At 39.6% G+C, this 13,089-nt stretch overlaps 1 protein-coding gene across 2 annotated transcripts in view; it reads right to left on the bottom strand.

Moving 5' to 3' along the window:
- Nucleotides 1–13,089, bottom strand: part of UST (uronyl 2-sulfotransferase) — a 169,525-nt gene that overhangs the window by 129,552 nt on the left and 26,884 nt on the right. The gene's annotated exons all lie outside the window — the stretch shown is intronic.

The raw sequence follows: 13,089 nt of genomic DNA, 5'->3' as shown, positions 1-13,089 counted from the left end.
CACAGCACCTGTATCCCTGAACTGCCAGTGCCACTCTGCAGCCCAGGTGACACCCTGGCAGCAGCCTCTAGCCACCTCACCTAGTCACAGTGACCAGACCAGAGAGGCACCTCAGCAGTGCCACTTTCCATTCTTAAGCAGCACCGGAAGTGCCACATCTCGTATTGCATGAGCAGCTTTCACCACGACCCCCGAGTGCTGAACAGTTGCATCATGACCATTGTTCCCAGCATGCAGGATTCAGTCTCTGGCTTCTCCACACATTGTGTAAAGCACTTGAACAGTAACATTTTTATGGCTGATAGCAAACTGTGGGACACTAGAAACAATGGTGTTTTCAAACTTGAATTAATGACCGAATCAGCAAATGCAGCTTTGGATAGTCCAAAACTACAATGTGACATATATGAAATCATTCAGTGAATCATACAGTTCCTGACTATATTTTCATTTCTAGCAGCCCTGAATTGAAACACCGCATTTTGAAAGTAGGAATCCTGATAAGCTGCTTACTTCAGAGACCTCTGTTTAAGTCTTGAAGTGTGAAGGAGACACAGGGATTACAAGCTGCTTTCAGATTTTCTTTTTACCCATCTTTGCTTCCACATAAACTGAAACCTGTTTGCTTTCTCTTCCTACTGCTGCTTCTAGAAAAACTCAAATTCACACTTTTATTTAAATTCCTGCCTTCACTTTAGCAGAAATTCCTACTCTGCAAAATACTCTAAGAAATAATACTTCTTTACTGATAAGAACATCCTGTGCCATATAGTAGGAGAGCTGTGCTACTGCTACTAATGTGCTTCTTCCCAAAGACCTCTTGATTCAGTCATTCATCTAATCAGCAACAACAGGGGAAAACAACAGGGAAACATTCAAAGCCAAAGTTGAATAACCCAAAGTTGAATAACCCACTACCACTCAATTGCATTTGAGATTTTGCCAAATTAAACAGAAGGCCTGCTAAATTGATCTCTCAGTATACTCCATCCTCCAGTTACATTTCCAGTGAATGCTTTAACTGTGACAATTTTGCACCTTCTTCAACTGTTAGGAATGCTGTTTTAATGAAATAACAATAAAGAAAAGCCCCAAACCAGAACTCCAATGATGCAATATCTAAGACTGACAGCCTTCTGTCAAGTGCTACAGACACACCTGACCTGCAATACAAACCAAACCTAAACCTCTGAACAGCCTCTTGCTGCACATCACGGCAAATGTACAATCCGTGGCAAGTGGGTATCAATTCATCCTTACAGTTCCATCAGCACTCCTGCCTCCCTACTTCACACAGGAAGTGGAGTCCCCAGCTGAGCTGTCACACTCTCCTCCAAAGGGCCTGCATGAGCCAAACCCCATGGAGCCCTGGCTGGCAGTCCCACGGCAGTGTTTTGCAAGCCTGGCCACGAGAGACCCTTGTGCAAGGCCATCATGGAAAACAATGCTCCCCATGCTCACAGATACCCTGCAGGAATCTGTCTCACAGAGAGGCACTATGGTCCTACAGTAACTCTCAGACCTGTTGCCACCGTGAGTTCGCAGCAGCCATGTGAGCAGCCACAGCAGCAATTATTCTGAGGAAGATTCTTCAGGGCAAGCCAAGGTACAGATGCCACTGAATAGCATCAGGATGCGTGCAATCCACACAATGGTTGCTGGGGTTATGGAACAGTCAATAAAACAATCTTCCTACGATACAGGGTAGACAAACATCCTGCCTGAACTGCAGCTTGGCATCATTCATGCACCTAAAGCTTCCGGAAAAGTGACAGAAACTTCTTCCTTTCCAGGTCCAGAAGATTGCACACTGAGTGTTCCTTATCATCTATGAAAATGCTGACAAAACCAAGCTGCCCACCAGAGCACCCACTGCAAAGGCAAGAATGAATGTCAGCCTCCAGTGGGGCACTGGTGCTGCCAGCAGGAGGCTTTCCTCTAGCACCTTCCTACTCTCTGCCTCTTTTGGGACTGCTCTCACATCAGCACCTCATGAAGCTGAGGGCAGCCTGGCTCCCTGCATCACTGATGCAACAGAGTCCCGCACCCATTCTCCAGCTTCTCTCCTGATTTTACTTCCTTGGTCCTTGGCAGTAGTCCTGATGGCATATCAGACTGCCCAGTGACTGCCTGGGTGGTCACAGGATATCTCTGGCTCTCAGTGATCTTCCCAGGCTGACAACAGAACAACTAATTTTGAAGACTGCTACTTTTCATGAAAACTGTGAGGGAAACATCACCAATATTTCAACTATTGTGTGTCTGCAGCTTCATATGGCACTATTACAACTAAACGCTCACTTTTACTCACCTCCACCTAAACCATTATTTTCATAATGCCAATACCATTTCTGGCATCAAGTAATTGTAAAACAAGGTCAAAGCGAATTTTTATGTATGACATTATTTTCTGAAATCTAAAGACTGCAACAATTGAACACTTTCCTTCTAAAATCTCATCAGTTAAGAAGACTTGTAAAAACAAAGAACACCTATTTTGAAACTGACTCTGAAGCTAGACATACAAATTAGAGCTGGAAACATAACCTGTTTTTTTGACTGAGCAGAAAAAAAGGAAAGTAAGACAATACAGACAAATGAAATCTTGATACTGTGCTACCCAGACAGTTTTCAGTACACATAAGAAACACAATTATATAAGAAGAAATTAAAACTTAAAAACTCATCTTTTCACTGAACTAAAAATTATCCTATTTTTGTGCTTAATTGAATGTTCTCCAAACAAGACATCTGAATTCAATTAACAGAAGTTTTGGTTTGGGGGTTGCATTTTTTTTTTTAGTGGCTTTGTTTTGTTATTTTAAATACTGAAAATTTAACTATGTGAACTCATCATTGTTGAATGTCAGAAGAATGTCACAAGATGTTAAAAGCATAATCCAAGTTTTGAGTAAGTCCTTAGGAAAAGTTGTGTGCAAAATAAAAGTGGAATGTGATCACATGGATATACAGCAGTGAGATGTAAGAGTCATGCTGTTACTATTTCATATATTCTGAACTTAAGTAGTTGTTTATCCTCAAAGTCTTGAGCATACAGATGATTTGCTAATTTGTTCCCAACTTAATGACTTTACTTCAGAAGATAGATTAAGGTTCTTTTCATCCTTGGCAATATAAAGGCCACTCAAGTGAATCTATAAGCTTGAAAAATGCATGTAAATTAAGAGTTCTTTTTTGCCTAATATTTACACATATAATTTTGCACGTGACATGAGGATAGTGATACACAGAAAGTTCTTGTGCAAGAGCACAGAAGTAGTCTGTAGTTTCTTTCTGATATCACTCGTGACAATTTGGGTTTCTCTGTAAGCACAGCTCGTGTCCACTTTGCAATTTTTATCTGAAGTATGTCTCAAAGGCAACTTATAAGCTGGAGATGACCAACAGGAGGCTGCCTTTAAGAGGTGTGGATTTTAGCTGCTGGAGCTAATACAGATCACAGAGCCATCAAGGTTGGAAGAGACCTCCATGATCAGCTAGTCCAACTGTGATAAAGTATCCATTTCAGACATTTTCTACACTGATTCCTTTATTAACAGATCATAATGGACTTTTTAGGTGTTTTACCCTGGATGACACTTGCTATGTAATATTCTGCATCATGATATCCTTCCTCTTTGAGAGGCTGTACTTACAGAGATGTCTCAGGCTGTTGTGCCTTGCACAGGAGAGTAGGAGCCATGCCTATTCTTTCTCAGAAAAAAAAATTACCATTCTCCTTTCTAATGTCTGACAAAAATATACCAAAATATTTTTTTTACATCAGAGACGTATTCTTTCCCAGAAGTATTTGTTAAAAAACAAGATCTGAGACAGAAGTACAGATCTCATCAAGGAGAGGGTGAAAGCAAGAAGGCTTCCAGCACTGTCCACGTAAATACTTTCCTTTGCACAGCCTGAGCCCATTAGCTTCTTTTGTTCTCTCTACACTGTCCAAAAAGTAACTAAATCCAGCCTCATTTGTGGTATCCCATTATTGAAATGCAGGCATTTATGCCTTTTTTCCTCCAGCTTTTGCTTGCAAATTTTCTTGGGCCAATAAACTGGTAATCCAATTAGATCTCCAACTTCATAGAAATAAAAAGCTGAGTTACAACAAGAGTGGGGATTTGCATCTTTTGATCTGTGACTACTCTGTAAATACATCACAAAGTGCACAACAAAATATGCAGATACAACATCACAATACCTAACAGCCATGGTAAACCCAATCCTAATTTTAAGGGATTATTTTTTCTCCAAAGTAACAAATGTCAGTTTCAAAAAGACAAATTCAGAATTTGAGAAACTAGTTCATGCTCACTGTAACCAGAGCATACATATTCAAATGAGATGATCAAGCACTACAGAACATCATTAATTTCCATATAAATCTGGGAAGAAACACTGTACCATGTGTTTTGGGGTGTTTTTTGTGAGAAATAACTATCATCTCTAAGTTTGGGAAAGTAACTTCTCTGCCTTGTTACACACAGTTTCAAATGGTAAAACATTTCTTTCCAAACTGTTACCTCTTTCATCTGACTTAACAGTACTTTCACATGAACAAGTATGTTTGTTTTTCTAAAACCACTCCATATATAGAAAATTAGCTTGTTTGGTGACCCCAAGCTAAAGCAATACAGCCTATCTCCAGGCAGATTACCAGCTAACACTGGTTTACACATTACTCCTGAAGCATGAGACCCTAGAATTAACTGCAATACTCATGAAGAGAACCTGGGATTATTCAGTTGTGAAAGAAGGTTACTTTCCTACTTCTCCCAGTATCTTAGACTAAGGAATAGAGAAGGAAAGAATCATCACTCAGTAATTTTAGTCCTGTTGTTCAAAACACTAAGAGCAGAAGTATAAAATACTCAGCTACCAGTATGAGAAAAGAGTGACTGGCATCCATCTGAAGAGAGCTCAAGTATTGTAAGCCCAGTTCAGAAATAGCACTAACTCTGACATTGGTATTTGGCACTGGTTTAGATTTGGATGGAAATATGTAGTGCTTTGGGGAGGTATATAATATTTAACTGGACATCTGCTCTTAAACCACAAGAATTCACATGCTTTGCTTTTGGATTTTCAATTCTCCTTTTTCAGGAGGTCAAACTCCCAATTCAATGCGATGCTAACTCTCTTGCTGTTTTCTATGAGAAGCTCAAGACAGAGATCCAAGAACAGCACAAGCAAAGCCTGGCCCTGGCATGTACAAGAATTTCCCAGGAGCAGCTGTGATTGTTTCACTGTTCAGTTGGCTCCACATCTGGGACAGTCCCGCTCCACTGCTGCTGTCAGCTGCAAGGCCTGGCTGGCTGGCACAACCAAAGGCGACCCTCACTTGCTGGTTGCAAGTGAGCAGCACCTCTGCCAGCCTGCCTGGCTCTTGCTGCCTCCTCCCCAGCCCTCTTCCTCTCTCTGCCCTTATCTGCAAAACCCAACTCGGCTCCATCAGCTTCAGGCTCAGTAAAGCACCATCCCTTGCCCCCATTTCCCCCAAGACACGTTGCGCCTGCAATATTTCTTCCTCCCTTGCAGTCAAAAGGGATGAATCTTGCCAAAGAAAAAACAGATAGGAAACCATTCTCATTAAAAAACCTGCTCAGTGAATACTTGCACGGCTTTTTCAGGGCTCTCTTGAGGAACTCTTCCACGACATCTCTGTAGATCTTGCAGTAACAATGTCTGCCAGAGCCCAGGAGCTCTGCTCTGACTCCAACACAAGCTACTTCTTCAAGGCTGTTTTATGAAAGCTATCATCCACAACTGTTCATAATACCAAGCTCCACAGCACCCTTATTTTTGTAAAGGGATGAGTATCCAGTTCAAGCACACAGAGTGTAAATAACCCCTGGGCAAAATACATAGAGTGAACAAACAAGGCCAAAAATACTGCATAAAGTTCAGATTCTTTCCTGAAATCAGACTTCTCTACTCTCCCAAAGGCCAGAAAAAGTTATTCTCGTATCACAGTCGTGTACAAAAGGTTTGGAAATTTTACCTCAAATTTTACCTGTCCTCCCACCTGTAGAGTATTTCAAAGCATTTACAGAAAATTCCTTCTTTCATGAGAGCTGCCACTTTTGAAGGCAGCAGAAAATCAATTGATCATTCTCAAACAGTTTAAGACTATTTTGACAAAGATTATTAGTCAGATTTATTCCAAAACTTAAGTTCTCCACTGAGGTTGTACTAAAATGACTGATTTTTGAAGTGCCAAGTATTATAACTCTAGCATTTGCCAGAACATTTGCATTTTATTTTTTAGAAAATATGTATCTTTTGAGTCCTTGCCACAAGAAATGTTTTTGTCCTGCATTTTTGATAACCTCCCAGAACATTTTCTCCTCCCTTAATTAAGAAAAGTGGGTTTTTTTCCATAGCTTCTACACAAACAGGATATGAAAACCAAAATGTTTCTTGTAACTTTTTACAAAGAACATGCTACTGATAATGACCTCGTTACAGACAGTTTCTCCACAACAGATTTTTCTCGTCACATATCTCATGATTGTCCCCAGTTCTCCCCATAATCACATTATCATTGCTATTTCCAATTCAAATTTATCTGACTGCAGCTTACAGCTATTGCTTCCTGTTATTCCTTTCTCACATACTGTAATTTCTTTGGAATTTTCTCCCTGCAAAGGTACTTGAACACTGTGAGCCAGTTATGTTCCAGTCTTCTTTATGCGAACTCAATACCAAGTTTCACATTGCAAGGTATTTTTCCAGCCTTCAACAATTTTTATGCTTTTTTTTGCCCTCCCACTACTCTTTCCAATTTGTTTTACCCTCCTAAAAATGCGGCTTTCAAAACTGTACTGTGCACAGAGATAAGTGTCATTTCACTGTTGAGAGGTACATCTCACATGTATTAGGAGAAAAGCATTCCTCTATTACCACAGCATCAGTCTGAGGGGCATGGTGATATACAGGAAAAAGACAGTTATATATAGCACAAGCTTAAACTTGAATATTGACCTACCCAGCTGCATTATTTTATGTATTTAAGTATTGCATGTATTCTAAATCTGAATGGCACAAACATAGTAGTGAAATAATGACTGCTGCTCAAAATTTTTAAACGTGTATTTAAGTATGTAAAATACCAATCTATCTCTGCAGGACTGAGATGATTCTTCAGATTTAAAGAACCAAATCAAGTTGTACTCCTTAAATGGCTATACTTGATACCAGCAACAATATCCAAGTAGTAGCCAAGAAAAGCTTAACAGGGCCATGCTGTTTATTAGAGTCTACAAGTATTACTTGTATAGTTGATTTTCAGGATCAGTCTTTATATATTCTGCCTTTGACTTATGGATTGGGACTAATTTCCATTTGGTTACAGACACAACACTTAATATCAAATATTTTAGTGAAATACATAGCAGGTACTGACTGATTCCAACTAGATACCTCTCTGTAGCAAGTTAATAATAGCTATAATTTAAAACTGCTGTTTTGTCAATAGCCATAATGACACACTGAGCACTGTCATTAAGTATTTTTGAAGTGAAACAGCACATCTACATTTTAAAAAATTAGGTCTATAGTAGTAGAAGTCAAAGCATGACTTTTCATGAAATGTTATCATCTTTGGTCATCATACAGGCATCACCTTTTGTATGAAAAAAACCTGTTTTACAGAAGAACTGCATATGTCTTCCTCACACACAGATATATATATATATATTTCCGCAGAACTTATCTTCATGATTTATAAAAGGTCTTCCTTTCTTATAGAGGAAATATTTGAGTGGACATAGCCAAAAAGGATACACTGTCTTAAATACCAAATAACTTTATTTGTTGCATTTAATTATTTTACCATTCTGCAGATTTTTATCTCCCCCCCCTTCCTTCCCATATTTACATTTCAGCCACCATCCTCATTAAAAAGAAACTGAAAAGTCCTTGATTTATTCTAAGCACTACTTAGTACAACTAAAACATCAGTGTTACCAACATTATTCTCATACTAAGTCCAAAAGCACAGCACTATACCAACTACTAGGAAGAAAATTAACTCTATCCCAGCCAAAACCAGGACACACGAATAGCAGCAGCCATGAGACAACCACCATCACAGTCCTCAGAATAAGTCTGTCAGGGTGAGCAAAATTACTTGTGTGAACAAAGACTGTATGCAGGACACGTGGGAAGGGAAAGAAGGTATTACACCTCCTGAGAGGACCTGCCACAATGGCAAGTGTCACATTCTCTGCAGCTTAGTCTCCTAGCATCTCTTCTTGCATCTGTGTGAGCTCTCTCCTGCAACAGCCAATTCAACCTCTTCCCCCCATCTCCAGAATACAAGAGTGCAACGGCGTTTTTATTGCAATAGATATTCCCTAAATAAAGAATTCAACTTTTTCTTCCTGCTGGGAAACATTAACTGAAGTAGTATCTTTCATTATTATACAGTCTCTTTGTTGTAGGCAAATTATTTGAATTTACAGTTAGACTTTTAGGCACATGCATGAAATCCCACAGCCTACAGGTTCCAGCAAGTGGCACAGTTTATTGCCTCTTCGTTGCTATTGTAACTCTCCTACACAAAAATATGAGACACACATGCTGGGTTTTTCATGGTTAGGGGATCAGGTATCTTCAGACACCTCTGACCTACTTCATAAGCAACTGCAACCAGCACACTAATAGCAGAAGAGCTTTCTGCTGGCTTCACACAGTAGTAATTTTCCAGAGAACCAGCAGTAAAGGTAACTGCACTCAAAAGTCCCCCCATTTTCTGCCATGCAAAACTAGAAACACCAATAAACAAAGAAATAGTAACTTGCAAAGAGTAAAAATCTTGTTTCAACAGAGGAGGCCTTCAACTGTTTGACAGAAGCATCACCTCTGATCCAGATCCACTGCTATTTAAATCTCTCTCACCACATGCAAATAAACAAGAGAAGCACGTAAGTACGCAAAAGCTGAAGTTGCATATGCTCAAACACTTTAAGGATTGTTACAACAAGGACTAAATCTTTACTGTGCTCTCTACCTACTGGAGTACAAAATTCTCAGCATCAGATAGGACATTGCCAGCTGGTCTAATTCTCTGTTCAGAATGAAAGGAAGAGCACCTGATGGGACAAAGCTGCAGCTCAGTGTCAGCAGTACTGAGCAGACTGCTTAAGTCTTTCACAACATTTTATGCACTTCCCAGCATCTAGACAACTTTTTTACCATTTAACAGTTAGAAACAACTGCTGTAAGAAAGCAAACCCAATACACTTTAGACATTTTAGAAAGTTTTCTAACAGCAGATGTTATTTTCCAAGCAGCCAATTGTCATGTTATCATTGCTCAATTCAACAAGCAGAACAAGAGCTGATGCAGCCATTCCAGGGCTACATCATAATTAGGGTGATTTAGGCCAATCTTGCACAAAACATACTTGCAAGTCTCTTTAGCAGGGCTTTCTTGCCCCAGAATGAAACTCATCCTAGCTCTCCCTCTACCTCCAAATTCAGGGACAAACACTTCCTATTTTTAGCACAAGAAAACATCAGAAAGCTTTTCTTTGCAATAAAACACTCAGGTACTTCAGCAACCTTGGAAAACTCCAAGAGGAAAAACAGACCACCCACATGTTAAAGTTCTACACAAAGCTTCTCTTGCAGATGTGCAGTCCTTCTTTTCCATAACAGATCAGATCTCATGGGTTCTATGAGGTAGAAATATCAATCCTTATCATGCACAGTTCACTCGATTCAGCAGACATACAAAAATAGGAGGAGACAAAGGTCAATGGTTAGAAGTATGTCACATTTTTAAATTATGAAAAGAAAGACACTTTGATATCTCACATAAATGACTCCACATGTTTCTCTGAAAGTCTTCTGAAGGCAACCAGTAATATCCAGAGTCAGATGCATTATATCTGGGACATGAAAGGAAAGATGAGCAGTTTACACCTAACACACTAATATTTTACTTGTGGTATTTATTCATAAATGAAATCAACAAATTCAAAGACCTTATAGCAACTGTTGAAATGGCTTCATACCACCAAGAAGACTTTTCAGCACACGAAGGCACAAAACATTTCAATCCTTTCTCTAAATCCAAACAACATACAAAGAAACTGCCACTCAAGAAAAGTATTGCTCACACTTAGTTCAGGTATCTTACTCCTTATCATGATCTTCTAAGACTCTGGATTACGAAACTAATCTTCCTTTAATGAGGTTTACCAAAAACATCACTTCAATATTTTTAAATTAATTAGAAAAAATATTAAATACCTGTAGTTCAGTGATGTACTAGATTTTTCCAGCTATAAAAAAAAGCAGTGTTGGGAATTAATGAGTATTTCATGTTTGTGCTTGAAAAATAAATAACTAATGGCTTGACAAATCTTTCAAGTTCCAGTCAGAGCAATCACCCATGCATGAATGTCATCCTTTTAGCTCGAATTTGGTCTCCTGTGAGCTCTGCCAGGGTTGTGGAAGGAACACACCGGACACAAAAGCTGCCACAGAGCACCTTCAGGTATGGGGCAGAAAACACACATGAAACAGAGGGGAAAAGCAATGACAGCACTTATCCAGTTCAAATTAGCAATCTTAAGAGTGTTCCCCGCTGTCATCCATCTCAGATTTACACAATTTCCATTTGTGTGTTCATATATTACAAATAAATTTGCAGTTATAAATAACTGAATTAGCAAGTTCAGAGGGAAGAACTTGTTTGATCTTAGTGTGATACTCAAAGGAATACAAAATTGTTACAGTTTCACATATTTGCTGTAAATCAATATCAAACCAAAACACAACAGAATTTGGCCCTCTGCTATGAACTTAATCACTTCTACCCGAGAAGGAGAGAAAAGAAGTTTGTAATTGTGTAAGAACCAAAAGTTGCACCACCTTAGTTTGGACATGTTGCGGCCTATAATCAAAATGGCGTAATTTTGGTAATTACTTTGGAACAAAGGTTAGGACAGCTATAATGATGCTCCCTGGTGACACAAAGCTGGAAGGAACTGTCAGCAGAGGTGGATTACCACTTGATCTATGGAGAACTGTGGTAATGCTGAGAATTAGAATAACAGAAATGAGATGCACCTAACAACAAAACCTCACACCAAGAAACGCTCCCTCACAGGACATGAGCTTTCCACCTGGGAAAAACAGATCAATCAACATGTCCATATCTAGATGACAATGAATGTTAAAAAAAGCGAACAGGAACATAGTGTGCCTCAGGAAAGTTATGTCCAGTGGAAGAAGGAAGAAATAATACCACTTAAGTTTTGCATGATGTTTATATATAATGTGCTGCATAACATTATTGTCCATTTTTCCAGAAAGTAATTCACCCTGTAACGCGTGCAAGAAGTGTTACCAGCACCATCAGATGAAAGGAGGAAGTCCTGCCAGAAATCAAGTGTGTTGTTTTGTTTTGGTTTTCTTTTATGAGAAAGGACTACATCCGCTTTTACAGGCTCAGAGAAACAAGAGTTACTTACACTACAAAAGCACTATGGCACAAACCCAAAGATAAATAAGGATGCCAAAGCAAAAAGTTTCAGTTGGATATGAGAGGAATCTTCTAAACATCAGAGCAGTGTTGTTTAGTGACAAGTTTTCAGTAAGAATGCAGAAGTAAACAAATCTACCTAGTTTTAAAATAGTTATTAAATTGATTATAGGAGATAATTGCTTTCAGTAGTACAGGATGGATTGTAGGGTTCTACCCTCCTGTATTCCTAGCTCTGATTTCTGTATTGCATCCCTCCTATCTCTAGCTCTACTCAAGAGAAAGATTAAAACAACATTCTACAATTTTATCCTTGCAGTTTGGCAGCTGGACAATCCACCTCACATTATTAGTTATTTTTTTTCCCCAGTAAGCTGGTCTCCATAAAAGCATCCTTGAGCACAGCATTTAGGAACAAACCTGTAATCTTTATTTCACAGAATATGCTGAGATGGAAGGGACCCATCAGGATCATCGAGTCCAACTCCTGGCCCTGCACAGCACTGTCCCCAAGAGTCACACTGTGCCTGAGAGCATTGTCTGAGCACTTCTTGAACTCTGTCAGGCTTGGTGCTGTGACCACTTCCCTGGGGAGCCTGTTCAGTGCCCAACCATCCTCTGGGTGAAGAACCTTTTCCTGATTCCTCCAACATAAGCCCCCCTGACTCAGGCCATTCCCTCAGAGCACCACAGAGGAGAGATCAGTGTCAGCCCCTTCTTCTTCCCTCACAAGGAAGTTGTAAACTTTGATGAGGTCTCCCCTCAGTCTCCTCCAGGCTGAAGAGACCAAGTGACCTCAGCCACCCCTCATACAGCTTCCCCTCAAGGCGCTTGGCTATCTGCACTGCCCTCCTCTGGGTGCTCTCTAATAGCTTAGTATCTTTCTTAAATTGTCATGATTTGTTTATGGATTCATGAATATTCTTCGAAGAAAACACAAGGGCAGAGATTTCAGATTCTGGGCTACACCCACCCCATCCAACTCCCTCCATGCTGTTGTTCAGGTAACACCAGGAGTTAAAAGACCTGCCCTAAAAAGTTTCACCACTATTACTGCTGCCACTAGTGTTCATGGCTTACTGCTCCACCTATACCTAAACAGTCAGAGCAGGAACTCAACACAAGACCATCACCCACACAAATCCAGTCCTTCACCTTACAGCTCAATCAACATGGAGGCATCAAATGGTACAAAATGTACCAGAGCCACAGCTGCCTCAGAGCTACAGACATTAATCTTCATTTCAATAAAACCTACTTCAGATACTTCCAAAATATTTATCACCAAGTTTTTCTCTTTAACTTGTGTTCTCTCCTTCATTATTTTCAATCTGCAAATAATGTATGGTGGCCAGCAATAAAAAAAACCAACCAACCAACAACAACAAAAAAACAAACAAAAAAACAAACAAACCACTTGTAACAAGAAAACATTACAAACTTGCAGACTTCTGACAAACAGCGGCTTCCACACTTGATGATGGCCACCATCCCCACAAGCAGGGTGGAATGTCTCTTCAAACACAGCACCTTGTTTATGCCATTGCAAATACCAAACAAATTTGGCATTAGTTCAGCATTAGA

Source organism: Corvus kubaryi, unplaced genomic scaffold (genome assembly GCF_017639235.1).
Source record: "Corvus kubaryi isolate FWS band 111438036 unplaced genomic scaffold, C.kubaryi_AGA036_p1.0 split3-73, whole genome shotgun sequence".
NCBI lineage: Eukaryota > Metazoa > Chordata > Aves > Passeriformes > Corvidae > Corvus > Corvus kubaryi.
This window is presented reverse-complemented; position numbering and strand designations above follow the sequence as displayed.